Below are 19,680 nucleotides of genomic sequence, written 5' to 3' on the forward strand. Positions count from 1 at the left end.
TTGGCAAGCCTGAATTGTATTTTCTAATTTCTATTTTGCAAACATACATAATAAAAATTAAACATGTAAAAAAAAAGTAACAATGCCACCACCTAAAGTTGCCATGCATACACTTATTAAAAAGAAAAGTATAATAAAATGACCTTGTGCAACAATTTTCAATAAAATGTAATGAAAGCAGAGATTGGCTAGCAGCCCTGGCATTGACGTGGTCTACTATTTAAGTTGACGTGTACGCATGAAAATAGAAAATGCAGTCACTCACAGTGTTATGAGCCAATGGTTGAAGTGGCCTGACCCATTGCCACATGCTGTATACTGCAGTGTTGTCAGAAGCAACATGTGAATGACGCAGACCAGTGACTGATAAGGGCTGACTAAAAGTCTCTACAGGTAAATATATATATGTATGTACTATTAGGAACCTTTTGGAAAACATGAGACTAGTGAAACAACTAAAGCAGTCTCTTGGCCAGACCTAAAAATAGAGGTGGGCAAAGAACACACCCTAAAGGCTAAAGTAACAGGTGAAAATGGTAACAACATAATGTTTGAAACTAAAAAAAACTCTCAAATTCACCAGTTCTAGTTATCTCAAGTAACTTACTTGTGCCCTTATGTAATTATAACTCCATCCCCCCGGCCTTGAGTGACCGTTCAGGGCAGATTTTTGTTTTGCATTGTAGAGCCTGGAATCCTATTTTTAATGGGCTAAACTACAGGTTCCAAAATGCAAATAAAATCCTAAACTTGATGTCATGCATGTTCCCGGGAAACTTAAGACTTCTGCAAGTGATTGCACATTGATTGCGACAGTGCACACAGGTAGCTTACAGTGAAAGTGCCCGCTGACTTAGACGGTGGACTAAAATGCTACAGTCCAACAAGACCAGTTAAAAAAAGAGAAAAACATATATTGTCCGGTATCAGTCACACATAGCTGGTCTAGTTTTCCTTTTCTTTGCATTAGGCCCTTGGTATTTTTTTTCTCCCAATAGGAACATAGTGCTACAAGCACCAGTATGTAACAGGATAAACCACTAGATGAGTTACTCATGCCTAATATGGCACAACTTGAGTTCTCTAAAGGTTTAACTTATTTAAAATAAATACAAATTAACGTTTGTTTCTCTTCACAATCTGGTACTTTCAATTCTGTGTTTATAATGGTAAATGGTGTTTATAATGGTAAAAGTAATACCATGTAAAAGTAATACCATGAAAATGCAAAGGATGAAATCAGGTCAAATTTTCTAGAAGTGTAATCTGAAAAAATGATAATCTCCATCTTATATTTCTGCATTCTGTTAGTTATCCCTTTCATACATACCAAAAAGAAAGTCTATACTGGAAGACACACATATGAGTATGTGAGAAAACTATTTTCGGCATCTGAATGCCATTCTTTAAATGTCTCTGTCAAAAAGCAGTGCCTCCCTTGAAACTCATTTCAATGTGTTGGAAGATGTTTTGGTTGATACCCTGTGGTCCAATGATCTATCTATGTCCCGCTCAAAGTTGTATTAAGTTCTGTCACTATGATTACTTCACCCTCCCAAAGTGTGCAAGCTCCAACAAGAATTCCCTCATGAACCTCTCCTGCCTCTGCTTATGGGTTTACCAATGTGAAGATGAGGGATCTTTCATACATGGCTCACTTTGATAGTTCACTTTTCCATCATATAGTGACCTTTAGCATCCTTTCAAACATGTTTAGAAGATTGGGAAATACTTTTGCATGGGAACTGCCACCGTCTACGTTTCTGCTGTTAGATACAAAGTATGTTTGTGTATAACCTCCATCCCGCAGCTTCTATTTGTCACACTCCAGGAGATGCGTCTTTAGGAGGGCATAGATATGACTATGCAATACCCTTGAGAGCTTTAGTATTCTAAGCCTCTTGTTAGGAGCATATAGACATTTGAATCCTACGTATTGTTGTTGTTCAGTTGTTCGGTCTTTGATTGCCTGGATCACCACACTCCTCATTACAGTTTCTATCTCGTTGCCAGCCCAACAACAAATTTTCCCCTTACCCCCAGTTTGCCCCAACAAACCTTTGCATGAATACACAAACAGCTTTCTCACTATCCCTAATAAGCAATGCACCTTGTGGTATATTGAAAACCCTCAGCTCAGGCCTGCCAAGTATCCTGCATCAGACGTGACTCTAACACATTTCAGTGTGGTGTTTCGCATCACCGCACTGAAATGCATTGTCATGCATTTAAATGCCACTGCCTCTGTACCAGCGCAGAAACTGGTTAGGCTAGGCTGCTAGCACGTACGCTGGCTCAGCTGCTCCCTGCAGAGACTTGCCAGCAGGTACAGTAAACAGTTAATAATCTTGAACACAGCTGCCTACTGCAATGGTACTTCTTTTAGCCCTGCTGTCTCTGGCCTAAGAAATTCCTGCCCGCAGCCGCAGCTGTCAGGAAGTGAGGTCGGATTCGGGAAGCGGCGGGGGACTCGACAGGAGTGGTGTGCTGAGTGCTGTCCACGTCTTGGTGACGCAGCTTTATAAGTATGCTGCTGCCTGCGCATATTACTGGCCGCGTTGGACCGGACGGCAGCGTCAACACTCTGACCATCATGGCCGTGCATGACTCGAGGCCTCGGGTGTTGCGATGAGCTGCAGTGATGTGCGGCCGCAGCCGCGACCGGTGCAGCTCACCTCCAACTCTGCACTGAACTCGCGCTCAGAGACAGAGTACCAGAGGACTGTGGGCTCCCTGACTGTCTCAACACAGGCCCCTCCGGCCCCGCCGCAACGTTGCGACGGCCAACCTGACAGACACTCAGTCAGACTACAGAACAGAATTAAGTACTTTGGCCAGGCAGCCTACCTTAACCCGAACATCATGCGAACTAAGAGTATCTTACCCGAGCGGGACTCCCATATGCCCCGATATTGCCACTCCTGGGGACCCCTAGAGGACGATCGGGCACCTCTGAATCCACTCTAGTGCATTGGCATGCAGCAGGTATAGACACCCTGGGAGACCTATATGAGGAAGGCACACTTTTGACATTTGAGGAACTGGTGGAGACCACTGGCTTGCCAGCTGGACAATTCCTATTGCATACCTCCATTACGCGAGCGTTATCTGCTTTCCTGGGAGATTTAACGTCCGAACCACCGACACATTTATTGTTGCAGTACCTACATGTAATAGGGGCGGGTTCACACATCGTACACTGGCTGGTGACAGCCCTGTTCACGCATACACTGAAACCAATGTTGGCACTTCGCTTCCGCTGCGAGACGGACAGAGGCAGGTCCTGGTCGGCTAAGGAATGGTCCACAGTCTTAGCTGGTGCTACTTATATACCCAGGAATTCCAGGTTCAAATTAATACAAACATATATAATACATAGGGCATATTTATCTCCAGACAAAATGAATAGATATTTCCACACAGCCACAGCGGAATGCCCATGCTGTCGGCAGCCTGCTGCAGACGTGCTCCACATGATTTGGTCTTGCACTTCCCTTGTCGGTTATTGGAGGGAGGTCGCTGCAGCCTTAACGCATTGCACCGACACCTCCTTTCCGCCCACATGGGAAATTTGCATTTTAGGGGTATATGCCAGATCTAGGAAAAATAGTGTCACATCGAGATTCAGAGACCTGGGTTTAATAACTGCTAAGCGCTTAATTACAAAACGGTGGAAACAGGCTGACCCCCCAGACATAAAAAGCTGGAAGAGCTCGCTCAAGATATGGGCGCAGGCAGAGAGTATGGCGCTGCACAGGGAGGAGACAGCGGGGCTCCGCAAGTACCCCATAGCGCAACAATGGGACACCATGCTTGCAACATTCAGTAATGAAGTAGGTGGGGAGGGCAGCGACACTTATTGAGTGGCTACATGATATACTACTTGAAGTTCCCGGGTGACGGGGAGAGAGATGGCGGTGGACATTTGTTGCATTCCACAGGACGATACCCCTTAGGGGCAGTCAGATGTACTGGGGGTCCTGCTCTTTCTTGCCCGACATTTATCGCTGCGGCATTAGTCTCCTCCATACACGTGAGCCCGAGTCGAGTCCCGATGAGTCTCCACGTAGCTCTTCATGCCATAACCGGTCCCGCACTTAGTAAAGCAATGGTTAATATATTCCTTTTCAAATAGCTGCTCTTTAGTTTGATCAGCACGTTAATTTAGATAAAATATGATTTATCGATAGGTCTGTTGTTATTATCCTTTATCACCACTTTTCCTCTTCGGCAAAGCCCGCTCTGCTGTAATTTTGAGCACGCCACATGTATGGATCTTCAGCGCCTAATAACGTTGTGCTTAATAGGACACAAAGGACTTAAATACTGCAGATGAGGTTGACCCATGCAGTTAGCGGCATCTCCCTCTGCCCCCCCCCCCTCAGCATAGATATTTGGAGGCTGCTGAGATATGTGGTGGGCAGGCAGTCGCAACAATGTATGAGAAACTGTCTAATAGAAATAAGCTAATATGAGATTGTGCATGTGAAATTGTGCTGCGGCAGTAGGAGCAGCTAATTGCTCTAATGTCGATCTGATGACGATTGCGTGTTGATGTTTATATTGCATCCTTCACCTTCTTTGCTTTGTCATGTATTGTAAGGAAATGGAATAACATGAAAAGACCAATAAAGATATTTAAAAAAAATAATAATAATGCGAACTAAGAGGGTTATTCCATTTATTAACCTCAGGAACCCGCAATTTGGAAAACGATTATTTATAATTTTATGAAATGTAAATCATGATCGAATCCCTTCTCACGGCCAGCAGATGGCCTTGGCCCCCCTGTTACTTATTTCATATTTCTGCTGGAGTTCTTACAGTGCACCAGGCAGAATGCTTGTGAACACTGCAAATTACTTCAGTTTCATCCTAGACTATTGCTGGATGGATGAACCACCTATGACATAACTTCAGATGTTGTCAGGGGAGATGTGCAACAAATAACATTTCTAGACTAGATTACCTACAAATGATTAAGTCTGTCTGTATATTGTGTGTGTGATGTAAAGTGCTCTGACACCCTGCACTGGTATGAGCAGCACTATAAAACAAATGAACGGTTTGTGAGAGAGGGATTGAAAGATGTTAGAGTGCTTTACAAATGAAATAGGTGGTGGAAGGCATATAAATAATACTACAAATGGTGTTGGGCCATTTACGATAGACAAAGAGCATTAAAGTAGAAATTACAGCAGTCACAAATATTGAGTAACAGCAAAGCCATAGGTCAATTGCAGCTGTTTTAATATCTTCTTAGAGGTTTTATTGCTCAAGTGGGTGCGATTTCTGATATTTACATGCTTCTGTCATCTTCATTGCTTTATTTTGCTTGCGAGAAAGTGTCACTCATTGCCACAATAGTACTGTATGCTGCTAACTGTATAACAAAATGTCAATAAAAATATGTTTAAAAAAAAGAGAAAGTGTCACTCATAGTCATTGAAATGTCACTCACAATTTTGCTGAAATTAAGAACATGTTACACATAAGCAATCTGAAACCTTGGCAGCTATGTCAGCTCTACTACACATCTTTCTCTGCAATGAAGAATGACTCCCTTTTTTCTTCCCCATTGATCTAGCACGACATCCTAAACATTAGGGCTCATCACCTTTGGGCATTTCCATGTCCCACCCTAACAGGACACTCTGATCCCCATTCCTCCAACCTATCTTCTCTGTCACTGACATAGCCCCATCCTCTCCTCCTAACCCTCCCCACATCTCTTTAAAGCTCCCACCATAGTTCTATCCATTGCCTTCCACTGTCTTCCCTCACTCATCAGCCTCTCTTCCTGATCATCAAGCCCTTCTCCTCCAAGTAGGAGTTTATACCCGGTTACTCACCGGTAATATCCATTACTCCGGGTCCTGGTCTCCCCGTCCCATTCCTTACATGTGAGCAGCTAGTCTGCTCTACAGAAACCCCTACCTAGCTGAGCTGTTTGCACTTCCCCCTAGGATGACGTCACCATCACGTGACTATAAAGGGGGAAGTGCATCCAATAATCATCCTGAGAATACCAAAGAAAACCAGAATGAAAAAACAGACAATCACTCAAAGAAAATCCCAAACCAGGGAGGGAGGGAAGGGCTCAGGAATGGGACGGGGAGACCAGGACTCGGAGTAATGGATATTACCGGTGAGTAACCGGGCATTACCTCCTCGTCCTGTCTCCCCGTCCCATTCCTTACATGTGAGCCCATACCCAAGCACACGGTGATTGTAAGAAAAAAACAGACCAAACAGTGTTGAGAAAAAAAAACAGGTCCATTTTTAATTCACAGAAAACAGTACATTTCAAAAATCATGCACCGCAGAAAGGACACAAGCCCCAAAATCAGCAGAGGCCGCCATCCCCAACTGAAGCCGGTAATGGGAGACAAAAGTATGTGGAGAAGCCCATGTGGCAGCATTGCATATGTCCCTCAACGAGGCCCCCTTGAACATGGCCCAGGAGGACCACATGCCCCGAGTCGACCGACCCTGAACAGAAGAAGGCAGAGGACAGCGGGCAGAGTCGTAAGCAGAAACCACAGCACCCCTGACCCACCGAGACAAAGTGGACAAGGAAGGACGAAGCCCCAGCCCCGAGAGGCCATATGTGACAAACAGGGAATCAACCTGCCTGAAGGCAGCCGTACGCTCCAAGTAGATGCGGAGAGCCCTCAGCACATCCAACGAATGGAGGAGCCGGAAAAAACACCGGGAGAACAATATCCTCCTGACAGTGAAAGCAAGACACCACCTTAGGGAGAAAGAACTGACTCGGACGGAGAATCACCTTATCATCGCAAAAGCGCAAGAAGGGCGGGGAAGCCATCAACATCCCATTCTCACCAACCCTCCGACCAGAAGTAATGGCCACCAGGAAAATAACCTTAGCAGAAAGGAATTTCAGGTCCACGGAGTCCAAAGGCTCGAAAGGAGGACCCGTCAAAGCCCGCAGAACCAAGGGAAGATCCCAAGGTGGCACAGGAGAACGGGAGACAGGACGCTGAAGCAAGAAACTTCTCAGAAGGTGAGCTACCAACGGGGAGATAGATGCAACAGAGGAACCCCGAAAAGCAAGAATGGCAGCCCACTGAGCCCGCAGGGAAGAAACCGCAAGTCCCAGGACGAAACCATCCCGCAAGAAGTCCAACACCCTCACGGCCTCACAGGAGGCAGAAGAGAGACCCTTCCCAAGACACCAAGTAGAGAAACTCTTCCAGTGACGGGCATACGACTTCAAAGTGGAAGGACGCCGAGAAAGCTGAAGACACTGGGCAACCTTCACCGAGCAACCCAGATCCAGCAAACTCAACCTCTCAAGTGCCAAACCCCCAGCCGGAGGCGACGTAGGGAGGCAAGGCCGAGAAGAGGAGCCCTCATGGGGGAGGGAGACAGGGGAAACCGCCAATGAGGGCAAAGAGAAAAGGCCAGCAGAAGGGGGTACCAAGACCGCCGAGACCACTCCGGAACTACCAGGAGAACCTCCGCCCGATCCAAATGAATCTTCAGGAGGACTCTCGGAATTAAGGCAAATGGAGGGAAGGCAAATAGCAGACTCTCCGACCAAGGAATCGAGAAAACATCGGTGGCCCATGCCAGCGGAGAGGGAATGATGCTGCAAAACAGAGGAAGAAGGGCGGAATCCTCCGAGGCAAAAAGATCCAGCCAAGGAAGGCGGAACCTGAGGACAATCAGATCGAACAGATCCTGGGACAGACAGAGGGACACCGATGAGGGGAACACCCGGCTCAAAGAGTCCGCAGGCCCATTCTCCTTCCCCGGAAGATATACCGCCGTCAGAGACAAGAGATTCGATTCGGCCCAAAGGCCGATCTTTCGGGAGAGGAGAAACAGAGCACGACACATGCCCCCTGGTGATTCACATAAGCACGAACCACCTGATTGTCGGTCTGCACAGAGACCGCCCGACCCAGAAGGAGAGGAGCCAACCAAAGAAGAGCCAACCAAACCGCCCCCAACTCCTTCCAGTTCGACGACTGGAGGGACTCGAAGCTGGACCACCCACCCTGAGCCTTGGAGGCACCCAGAACGGCATCCCACCCCAAAGCACTGGCATCTGTGGACAACACGACCACAGACTGAGGAGGAAGGAGATCGAACCCCCGGGAAAGAGAGAGAGGGGACAACCACCACGGGAGATCCGCCCGAATCCCCGGAGTGACAGGGATCAGAGTCTCGTAGTCCAAGGAGGCAGGATCCCAGTGCGACAGGACATGATGCAACAGGGGGTACAGATGCAGCCTGGACCAAGGAAGGAGATGCAGAGTGGCCGCCATCTCTCCCTGACTCCGTAACCAGAGACGGGCAGACACCCGGGATTGGGACAGAAGCCAGGAAAGGTGACGAAACAAAGTCAACTGGCACTCCTGCGAGAGAAAAACCATGCCCATGTCCATGCGGAAGAGAGCCCCCAGGAACTTCAGGGATTGGGAGGGCACCAGGGAGGACTTCTTGTGGTTGATAAGGAACCCAAAGGAACCCAGCAGAAGACACACCTGGTCCACATCCGACAGAGCCTGTGAAAAAGAAGAAGAGACAATCAACCAGTCATCCAGGTATGGAAACACCAGCAATCCCCTGGAATGAAGGATACCCACCAGAGGGGCCAACAGCTTGGTGAACACTCTGGGTGCCGATGAAATGCCGAAAGGGAGCACCCGGAACTGATAGTGCAGGGCCCCCACAGCAAATCGGAGAAAACGCTGGTCCTCCGGGTGGACTGGAACGTGCAAATACGCATCCATCAGATCCAGGGATGCCAGGAAGCCCCCCGGCAGGACCAGAGGCAGGATGGACTGGAGCGTCACCATCTTGAACGGACGGTGGACAACGAATCGATTGACCCGCTTCAGATCCAAAACAGGATGAAGATCCGAAGTGTCTTTCTTCGAGACAAGAAAGAGGATTGAACAGCAACCCCTGCCCCTTTCCAGAGGAGGAACCTCCACAATAGCCCTCTTCTCCAACAGGAGCCGCACACCTGCCAACAAAGCATCTCTGTGTAGAGGAAGACGGGGCAGGGGAGTCTGATACATCTGAACCCGACCTTCAGGTAGCAGTACCAGACGGCTTTAAGGTGTATAGGCGGGACAGACAGGGGGGAAAAAGAGGAGGAGGCCTGGCAATCATTACCCGGGATATTTTCCCAGTTAGAATTGCCCTGGTACCATCGTCGGCATGTGAGGGGCTACACTTTGCCATCAATCTGAACGCTTCACACAACCTTAAGGGAGTGCTCATCTATAGACCACCAGGACCGCGCGCAGAATTTCTTTCCGCCTTTACTTCTTGGATGGAACCTCTAGCCATCGAGGACTCCTTTATGGCATTAGGAGACATAAATTTCCATCTGGACAAAACAGATGAGGCTGATACACAAGCTCTACTAGCAGAATGTTACACACTGGGTTTAAACCAGCACATAAAAGCACCAACACATGATGCTGGACATACCTTGGATGCCATTTTTTCCAACATCAGTGAGTTGGAGGTATCTAAAATTCTGCCTCTCACATGGACAGATCACCATGCCATTTTTTGTCAGTTACCGATTAAACGAACCAACCCCGCTAAACAGACCCCTTTCCATAATAAATTCAGAGTATGGAAGGACATCGATTACGAAACCTTCAGGATGTCCTTGTCTAACACTTGCCCGAACATTCAGTCTGACCCTACTGAAGCAGTGGGACAGTTTCTCAATTGGGTAGGCAATGCGGTGGATATGCATGCCCCACTAAAAACCATATCGAAAAACAGGAAAGTGCCTTCAGCTCCTTGGTATTCAGAAACCCTCAGAAAGCAAAAACAGATCTGTAGGAACCAGGAAAGAACCTGGCGCAAGACTTATGACAACATAAGCAAAGCTAAGTACAAAGACGAACTTACCATCTATAAAAAAATTATTCAGGAGGAAAAAAAAAACTACTTTGAGCTGCAAATTAACAAATCAAAAAACTCAAGTCGACAATTGTTTGAAGTAGTTAAGACTCTGGCAGGGAAAGTGGTAGACTTGAGCCCTCCCCATTCACAGGAATTCTGCAATAATTTAGCAGGTTTCTTCTTTTCAAAAGTAAACGACATATATTCGGAATTTTCGGTTACTTCATCAAATACCAACACACAACCTAAACCACCTAGAAATAATCCGGACTGTTCGTTTACTAGATTTAGGGATGTGACGAATCAGGAGATAAGTGATCTCATGAGACAGGTAAAAACAGGCTCATCCCTAGATCCCTGCCCCCCTAAAATCTTCATTCCAGTAATTGACGTGGTTAGTAAAGTCATTACTCCTATTTGCAACACCATGTTCCAATCCGGGATCTTCCCAGATAAGTTAAAAAACACTCTACTGAAACCTCTCCTTAAAAAAGCTGGTCTAGACAAAACAACTCTCAAAAACTATAGACCTATTGCCAGCCTGCCTTTCCTGGCCAAAATAGTGGAGAAAGCAATGAACAGCCAACTAGCTGAATATATTGAACAAAACAACCTCTTGGACGAGTCTCAGTTTGGGTTCCGGAAACTTCATGGAACAGAGACTGCTCTCATAAAGGTGGCCGATGACATCAGAACCATCAGGGACCAAGGAGGAACAGCAATTCTGGTCCTGCTGGATCTCTCGGCGGCCTTCGACACGGTCAATCATGCTGTCCTGATTGACCGTGTCGAGGAAATGGGCATTTGCTCAAGGGCTAAGGAGCTTCTGGCCTCATTTCTGTCCAACAGAACGCAAGCAGTGACACTGGGCGCATTTCAATCCACCGAGCTCGCCCTCCCATGTGGCGTTCTGCAAGGCTCATCCCTAAGTCCGACACTTTTTAATATCTATGTGTCGGACTTAGCAAGGGTAATCAAGAACTACCGGATGAGCCTTACCTCATACGCCGACGACACCCAACTGGTGATCGCAATTAAGAATGATGGTGAGGAGGTAGCCGCCAGGTTCCAAGACGGCATGCTGGCCATCAAGGAATGGATGTCCGAGAACTGCTTGCGTTTAAACTCTGAAAAAACTGAGGTAATGATTTTTGGAAAACTATTGCCTCAGTGGTCCACTTTCTGGTGGCCGGCCCTACTTGGAGCCCCCCCAGAACCTGTGCAAAAGGTCAGGAATTTGGGAATTATATTCTACGACAATCTTAACTTCTCCAGCCATGCCAATCAGGTCGCGTCGTCTGCCTTCTATAAGCTTAAGATCATCAGGAAAATCCTGCCCTATCTTCCTGAGAGTACAAGGAAAACAGTGGTGAGTTCCTTAGTACTCTCATCATTTGATTATTGCAATGGATTATTTGTAAATGCTCAGGCACGGGTGGTGGCCAAACTGCAGCTTATACAAAACGCTGCCGCAAGGCTTCTAGCTGGCATTCCCAAGTTTCAGTCCACCAAGCAAGCGATAAGGAACTACCACTGGTTAACAGTGAGAAATCGCATTAGATTCAAGACCTTGTGTCTCACCTATAAAGCTCTCATGGGTCTTGGACCAGCATTTCTCAAACAGAAACTTTTTTACTATCTACCGAAAAGATCCTTACGATCTGAACAGAGACATCTACTGGTAGTGCCACGCACTAGGACGGTGACGTGGGGCGATAGATGCTTCACCAACTCTGCAGCAAGACTTTGGAACACGCTTCCAGAGGAAATAAAATTGGCACCCTCGCTACTTCAATTCAGAAAATTGGTAAAAACCTGGTTATTTGACCAATAAACTGATCAGCACAATACTTTTTAAGGTAGACACATGCTCCATCTGAGATTTGCAGCCAAGTCATAGCGCCAAGACACCCACGGGTATATGCTGCGCTTTATAAATTTTTAAAATAAATAAATACAAATAAATAAACAAAACCCGGAGGAGGAGGAGAGGAAAACTCGAGCCGGCAACCCTCTGAAACAGTCTGAATCGCCCAGGCATCCGGAACCGACAACCACTGAGTGCGGAAGGACTGGAGGCGACCACCAACTGGCAAAGGCAGACAGTCATTGAGAAGAGGAGGAAGCGGGGGTGGCAGCACTGGCAGCGGCCCGGGGCTTGGCACCTCCAGGGGCCCCCCGGCCACGACCCCTGCCACGAAAGGGCTGAGAAGCGCCACGAGCAGGAGGCCCAAAAGCGTGACGGTAACCAAACCCACGACCCCGAGAAGGAGGGCGGACCGGAGCCACCAGCTTGCGGTTCTCAGCAGACTGCTTGACCATACCCTCCAGCTGAGGACCGAACACCTTGGAACCTTCAAAGGGCAACTTAAGGAGGACCGACTTCTGGGAAGAGTCCGCCTTCCAGGAACGCATCCAAATATGACGACGGGCAGCAATGGAAGCACCAGAAGCAGCCGCCGCCGCCCCAAATTGTCGAAGGAAAGATCCGACAGGTAACGCACCTGCAACTCCATCAGAGACAGAAGAAGCGTGGCATCCTCGCCGTCGTGCAGCAGAACTGACAGGGACTGGAAATCCTTAAGGAGCGACTGAACCATATAGTTAGAATACAAAGTCGCCCGGACAGAAAAATTAGAAGCAGCATAGGAACGCTTCAGCGCCCCTTCAACACGTTAATCCACAGCATCTGCAGGAAGGGCGTCCTCAGAAACGACCAAACCCTGAGAGGAAAGGCCAGCCATCAAACTGTCAACTTTCACAGCCTGAGGGAATTCAGCAGCAAAACCCTCAAGAGGGTAACGCCTGGACAGGAAACGAGGAAAAGTAGACTTGTCCACCTCCTTCCATTCGTGAGACAGCACATTGCGCACCGCCCCATGTAAAGGAAAAGAGTCCGGAGCAGGCTGGACATATTGCGTAAAAAAGTCACCCTCTACAACAGCATCCACAGGAGGAGAGAAGCCCAAATTGGACCGCACATGGGTGAACAGTTCAGCGAGCTCAGCACCCTGAACAAAACGACCACGGACACCCTCATCCTCATCAGGACTAAAGTCCTCCTCAGGCTCAGCCTGTGGATCCAAAGAAACACGAGGCACCTTTGGAGGAGGGCCAGCCGCGTCCCTAGCCAGGAAAGCAGCAGCCACAGCCTCATTAATCATCAGGCGCAGGACATCCAGAGGGGCCGCAGAAGAAGAGGCATCAGAAGCCATCGCAGAATCACAAGTCCAAAAACCCCCCAACAGGCACAAAACAAGGACAAAAAACCACACAGGAAGGACCCCATATATAGGCAGAGGACCCGAACACGTGTGGCAGTAAGAAAAAAATGGGCCAGCAGAAAAAGGCCCAGCCAGCAGCCTAAATGTCCCCTAATCGCACAAGAGCCACATCACCCACTCCACAAAAAGCCCCCGCCCGCTAATGCAGGACGAAAAGGGACCGGAGACCTAACCAGGAATGACCGCTGGAGCAGGCCAACCAAAGCCCTGTGAGTAACGTTGAGAGCAATGAGCATAAACGGCCGCTAACGCGAGCTGCGTGTAAAACAACAGTCCAAGACAGAGACGGCCGCTAACGCGAGTCGCGTGCAATAAAATAGCCCCAAAAAGGAGACAGCGCGGGGGAAATGGCAGCGCGAGAACCAAGGCGGCCGCTAAAGCACGCCGCCGCACACAAAAAAGGAAACATGAGGGAACTCACCATGAACACAGGCAGCCCCCGAACAGCACAGCCAGGAAAGGCGGTCGTAGATCGCAGAAAAAAAAGAACAGGATGATTATTGGATGCACTTCCCCCTTTATAGTCACGTGATGGTGACGTCATCCTAGGGGGAAGTGCAAACAGGTCAGCTAGGTAGGGGTTTCTGTAGAGCAGACTAGCTGCTCACATGTAAGGAATGGGATGGGGAGACAGGACGAGGAGGTAATGTGTACTAACTTGCTCCCTTATCATTGTAACAGTTTGATACACAGACCAGCTACAGAACTGTCAAATGCTGATTGGTTCGAAAATGAGTGGAAATTTAATTTGGTCAACCTATGAGTGGTTTTCAAAGTATAAATATTGATTTATGAACCCAGGTCACAGAAGAACACCGGCAGTGAGATGTGGGCTTATGAGGTACACTCCAAGCACAGATGAACATTAGCATAATCATAGGGTGTACTTTTTTCCACCTTACAGACAGTTATTTATCTATGGTAGTGCATTGATTTTATTCAAATGTTATCTTTTAAGCAAAGCTATTGTAAGATGGTTTTTGCCACTCTATGCTATATTAATCTATAACTCTTCAGTAGTACTGGCGTGTACAGGAGAAAGAGCTACACCCTGTGCCCAGAAGCAGAGAGTACTGGTACACACTGGTATTGAAGAAGGACATCCCAGGCCTCTTCTAGTAGGTTAGAAGGGCTGCAAGTTAATTCTTTCAAGTGTTATCTGTTCTCCGTGTCAGGCAAGTGATGTAAAAAAACCATCATCCACTTAGTAAGTGTGTGGGTTGATGTTCTAACTAGTGACCAGCTGAGCTCTGAGTACTGTTTATCAAAGGTCACAATATGGTGCTAGGTTACAACAGGAGGCATAGGAATCTCAAGATATATTGAAATGAAATAAAAATGTATAATAAACGTGCTTCTGAGGTGTATAGGCGAAGGAAACAGCATTTACAACGCTGCTATTACCACGCAGGTAGGTAACAACGTGGTTGTTACAACGACTGCGTTGTTACCATGCGTGGCTTTACATGGCAAGTCATTTCTACTACTTGCTCTAGGTGGCGTGCAACACCAGGGATTCATTCCTTGCTGTTGCGCTAACTGGAGTAGGAATAGTAATTCATACTATTCCTAAATCCAGAGTGCTACCTAGCGCAAGTGGTAGAAATGACTTGCGATGTAAAGCCATGCGTGATAACAACGCGGTCATTGTAACGACCGCGTTGTAGCCTACTGCGTGGTAATAGCATGCGTAGTAACATGCTATATTCTCTAGGCGAGCAACCTAGAAAAACTGGACAGTACCAGATATAGGCTCCTAGAGATTAAAAAGACATGTTTTTAGTTTTTTTCCTAAAGCAGAGAAGGTCTGATTCCTTTTTCAGGAATAAAGGGAGACTGTTCCAGAGATGGGAGGTGCTACCAGCAAAACTTCTCCCGCCCCATTTTACTTTTTTTACTCTGAGAACAATGATATTACACGCTGTTTCCGAGGAAAGGGATCGTGGCGGGAGATACCATTGAAACCACAGCTTAAAAACTTGTGGGCCTTCTCCATGGAGAGCCCTGAAAGCAATGCATAGGGCCTTAAACTGTATACGCTTCTCAATAGGTTTCCAATGGAGAAGCGGAAGGGCAGCTGAGACTGATTCTCTTTTGGGTATGCCTAATAACAAGCAAGCCGCTGAGTCCTGTAGGATCTGCAGCTTGTTTAGACTTTTTTTTTTACACTTACAAAAAGAGCATTTGCGTAGTCAATCTTTGAAAGTATCATGGCAGAGACTACTGTTTTTTGCAGGTCCTTTGGAATGAAAGGAAAGATTTTCCGTAAAAGTTTCATTGTAAAAAAGGAGGCAGACGTGATAGTATTCACATGCCCTTCGAAGGTTAACTGGTTATCAAAGATAACTCCAAGGTTTGCTTACCTTTGTGGCTGGCGGCGGAAGTTGTCCAAGGTCAGGTGGCCCCATTCTTGAGACCAGAAGGAAGTGTCCTTCCCAAAAAGCATCACATCGGTCTTGCCTAAGTTCAGCTTTAAGCAATTTAGGGCCATCCATTTTCCAATCTCTTGCATACAGTTGTAAAAGTGCTTTGCTGTCTCTGAGATATTAGATGATGGAGATCACTTCATGTGTGTAGTCTGCGTAGGTAACTGCCGAGAACCCAAATTATCTAAGTAGCTTGGCCAAAGGGGCCACGTAGATGAGAAAAAGGGCCGGACTCAGAGACAAACCCTAGGGAACGCCGCAAGGGAGAGAGAAGGATGGGGATTTAAAGTTATCAGCTGCAACGAGCTGGATTCTGTCTGACAGAAATGATTTGACTAAAGCAAGGGCTTTATCCTTTATCCCAATATCCTCCAGTCTCTTCAGCAGGATTTGGTGGTTTACAGTGTCAAATGCCGCTAAGAGATCCAGTAGGACCAGCACTGCACTGCCCCCTGCATCCAGTTTCCATCTACTCTGTTCTGAGGCACTTATCAAAGCCAATTCAGTGCTATGATGTTTCCTAAGTCCGAATTGGCAAGGATCTAAATGACTCTGGTCCTCGAAGAAAGCGGATAGCTGTGAGTTAAGAGCTTTCACAATTATTTTCACTGGTAGGGGCAATCTGGAAATAGGACGATAATTTCCTGGATCTAGAGAGTTTAGTTGGCGTTTTTGATTAAAGGGAGAATATTATGATGTGGAAATATCCTGCCATCACAGACACTCCTATCCAATCCAAATGAACTTCAGAGATTTGAAGAGCGAAACACAAAACCACACACCCATCTAGTTAATCTAAAAAGGCACCCCCTGCTCACATCATAATATCAAACAGATGTGGCTATCCAGCTGCAAAACAAAGCTCCTAAATACATGCCAAAAATTGGGTCAATCTAAACTGCTGTAAAAGGGGACCTAATTGGAGATATGTACAGGGAGAAGATCCCCACTGGGCCCCCTCACACATCCTGTAGTCCGCCTTGGGTCCCACGTGGCAGAGAGCTTGGACTAACTCTGTCAATTCATCATGATCTGATCATGCCATTAATTTGATTGATTGCCAGGGAGGGGCAGGCTGGCTAAGACAGGGAATCTTTGTTCAATGTATTGTTTCACTGTCGCCCCACCTGGCAACAGGAGTCCAACCTAGACTGTGGGTTGTGCCATGTTACTACTAAGGGGCCGATTCCGATTTCGGCCGGAAGGACTCCGAACCATGTTCGGAGCCCTTCCAACCGAATCGGTCAGTCCCGGCCGGATTCCTACCTGACCGAGCCATTCCGATGGGCTCGGTTGGGAAGGAATCCGACTCGGATTTCTGGATTACCGACAACAGGCTCGGAGAGCCTGTCCGCAGTCCGGAAATCCTCCAGTACTCCCCCAGTCGCCTCTGTGCGACCGAGGGAGTACGATGGCAGCTTTTCACTGCCTTTTCATGCCGGTCTGTCCGGCAAAAAAAGGCAGTTGGAAGCTGTCTCTGGGGGCCCCCAGCAGGGCCCCCATGGGAGTGAGGCTGCCAGATGGCAGCCTGGGGGCACCTATGGTGCCCCTCCGTTGATCCCTGCACCCGGTGGCAGGCACCTTGGGGTGCCGGCCACAGGGTGCAGGGATGAACTGCACCCCTGCTTTCAGCAATGCAAGCTAGCTTTCCGGTCGAACCCTTTTCGGTCGCATCGTACTACCAGGGCTGTAACCGACGATAGCAGGTCGGTCGGTTACAGCTCCTGCCTGGTGTCGGATGGACTTAGGTCTGTCCGACATCGGAATCGGCCCCTAAGTGTAGGAGACATTATACCAGAGGTCTTCAAACTTTTGTCGGCTGAGCCCCCCCATCTAAAACTTTTTACACGCCGAGCCCCCCCCAACATCACCACCACCTGACAAAAATGTTCTGGAAGCTGGTACTCTGCATCATTGATGGTCCTTCCCTCCTGCAGAGCTCAGGTCGCATAGGGCAAATAATATTAAATAAATTAAGAGTGTTTAGTAAACTGAAGTCTGCTTGCTGGTAGATGTCTGGAGGAACCATAGGACATCTTGAGTTCCCTACAGACGGCTGCCTTTAGGGTGGGCACTGACAGTGCTGCGCCATCTTTTGTAGCGAGCTGATGGCTTCTTCACCTTTTTTAGCCAAGTCCATTTTATGGCACAGGTGGAGAGGGAAAGAGATTCACCCCCCTGCAAATGAGGAACTGTGGACTTGAGATAGCGCTGGTGTTACATGTTCACCAGTATTACAGATGGGGTTGCACAAGCGTCTTCTGTAAAATATGAGTATTCTCATTGCAGAGATCCCACACGACTGCAGGGCCTCTGCCAATAGGGTGGGGGCCCTTTGTGAATCAGTCCCATTGTGTATATGTGTTAGCCAGAGATCTCAAAGCTGCATCATGATTTGAAGTCAGACTTCGTTGAGACATTTATGACTTGATCCATTCTCCACAAGAAATGTTACATTATGGGAAATGGTGAAGATCTGCACATTTTACGTAACACAAAATTCATTCATTTTACAAGAATACACTTAGATATAAGAAGTTTCACACAGTCCCACCCAGGACGCAGAGAATTTGATTCACAGACAACAAATTAATTGTAGACACAGAATCGACCCTACGTGTATTCAGACCTCATAAAGATGCCAAATAAATGGCGGACAGGACCTTGAAGTCAGCATGAGCAACATTTCACTGTGTGACATGTTAAAAGATCCTTAAATATACATTACACAACTTTCTTAAATTCCATTGCAATCAACATTCAGAAGAAAGGTAAACCTCAGGCAGTCAGACATTCAATTACAACACTGGTCTCTGCTGAAGCTTGAATGAACCCCATTTCTTCTTGGCTGTAGTTTGATTCCTTTCAAAGCTATTGCTCACACAATCATCTAAGAGCTTCTTTAGATCCTCACTCATGTAAAATCCATTATTAACAAGTTGTGCTCTAGACTCTTTTTGAGCTACTTTTTGAGCTTCTTGCTCTCCTTTCTGCACTTTCTTCTTCAGTGTCCAAGCCTTATGAGGAACCCCCCCCCTTACCAACCTTTAAATACATTAATAGAACCCAAGACATTTATTAAACTATATTTACCACACATTCGCTCTCACGGGGACATTATTCCATATCGTCGTGGAGGGGCGGGTGGTACCCCACACCCAGGGGTTACACAAAACAGCAGCAGGACGCCTTTCTGTAAATAAGCGTACAGCCATGGACTGTAGGTCACTGGAAAGGTCGCTTCCTATGGATAAAAGGAGGAGCACTTTCGTGTTCCTGAACCTGACAGAGTCTGCCTCTGCGCAGGGGCACCTATCTGGAGTCTGCTTCAAAGACCATCAGACGACCTCTACTACAGACAAGACACTGCAGAACGGCACATCTGTAAGTCAGAGCACTGGGCCCTTCTCTTTGCAGCCCATACATACAGTCCTATGAGATAGGAAAGGGCACGCAGCATAAAGCACACTCGGCACCCTGACTTTTGCTTGTGCACTGTTTTGGGTATAAAATGGGTCAGATCGCTGGCACGGTACCCCACGCTGCAGCCACTGCAGCATCACCCATATCCCATTTCGTTCGTTCGTTCAAATAACTTTATTTCGATTTCTCAGAGGAAATCATAAAAGTATACAATTATTTAAAAATATAACAACATTAAATCATAACACATTTCCAAATAATCCCCCCAAAAAAAGGCAACATTAAACTGCATTATTGGACATTTCCATAAAAAATAAAATCAATAACCATTTCTCTAAAAAGAAAAAAGGCAAAAAGGAGACATCATAATACATAGTTACACAGTTCTGATTTACACAAGATAAATCAATAACGGTTTCTGATTGCAAGAGCCGATCTGATGAAACTTAATACGGCATTACAGATCTTTTCCGTTGACAATGATAACAAATATTCATAACCTTCTTTGTAATAAGGCGTTCCAAGGGATAATAATAGTGGTCTAATGAAGGAATTTCTTGGATATTTGTACAAGGTACAGAATAAAATAAGATGTAGAGTGTTTTGTGACACTTTATTATTACAGGGACAACAGGGTAATGTCA

Source organism: Lissotriton helveticus, chromosome 9 (genome assembly GCF_964261635.1).
Source record: "Lissotriton helveticus chromosome 9, aLisHel1.1, whole genome shotgun sequence".
Classification (NCBI taxonomy): Eukaryota; Metazoa; Chordata; class Amphibia; order Caudata; family Salamandridae; genus Lissotriton; species Lissotriton helveticus.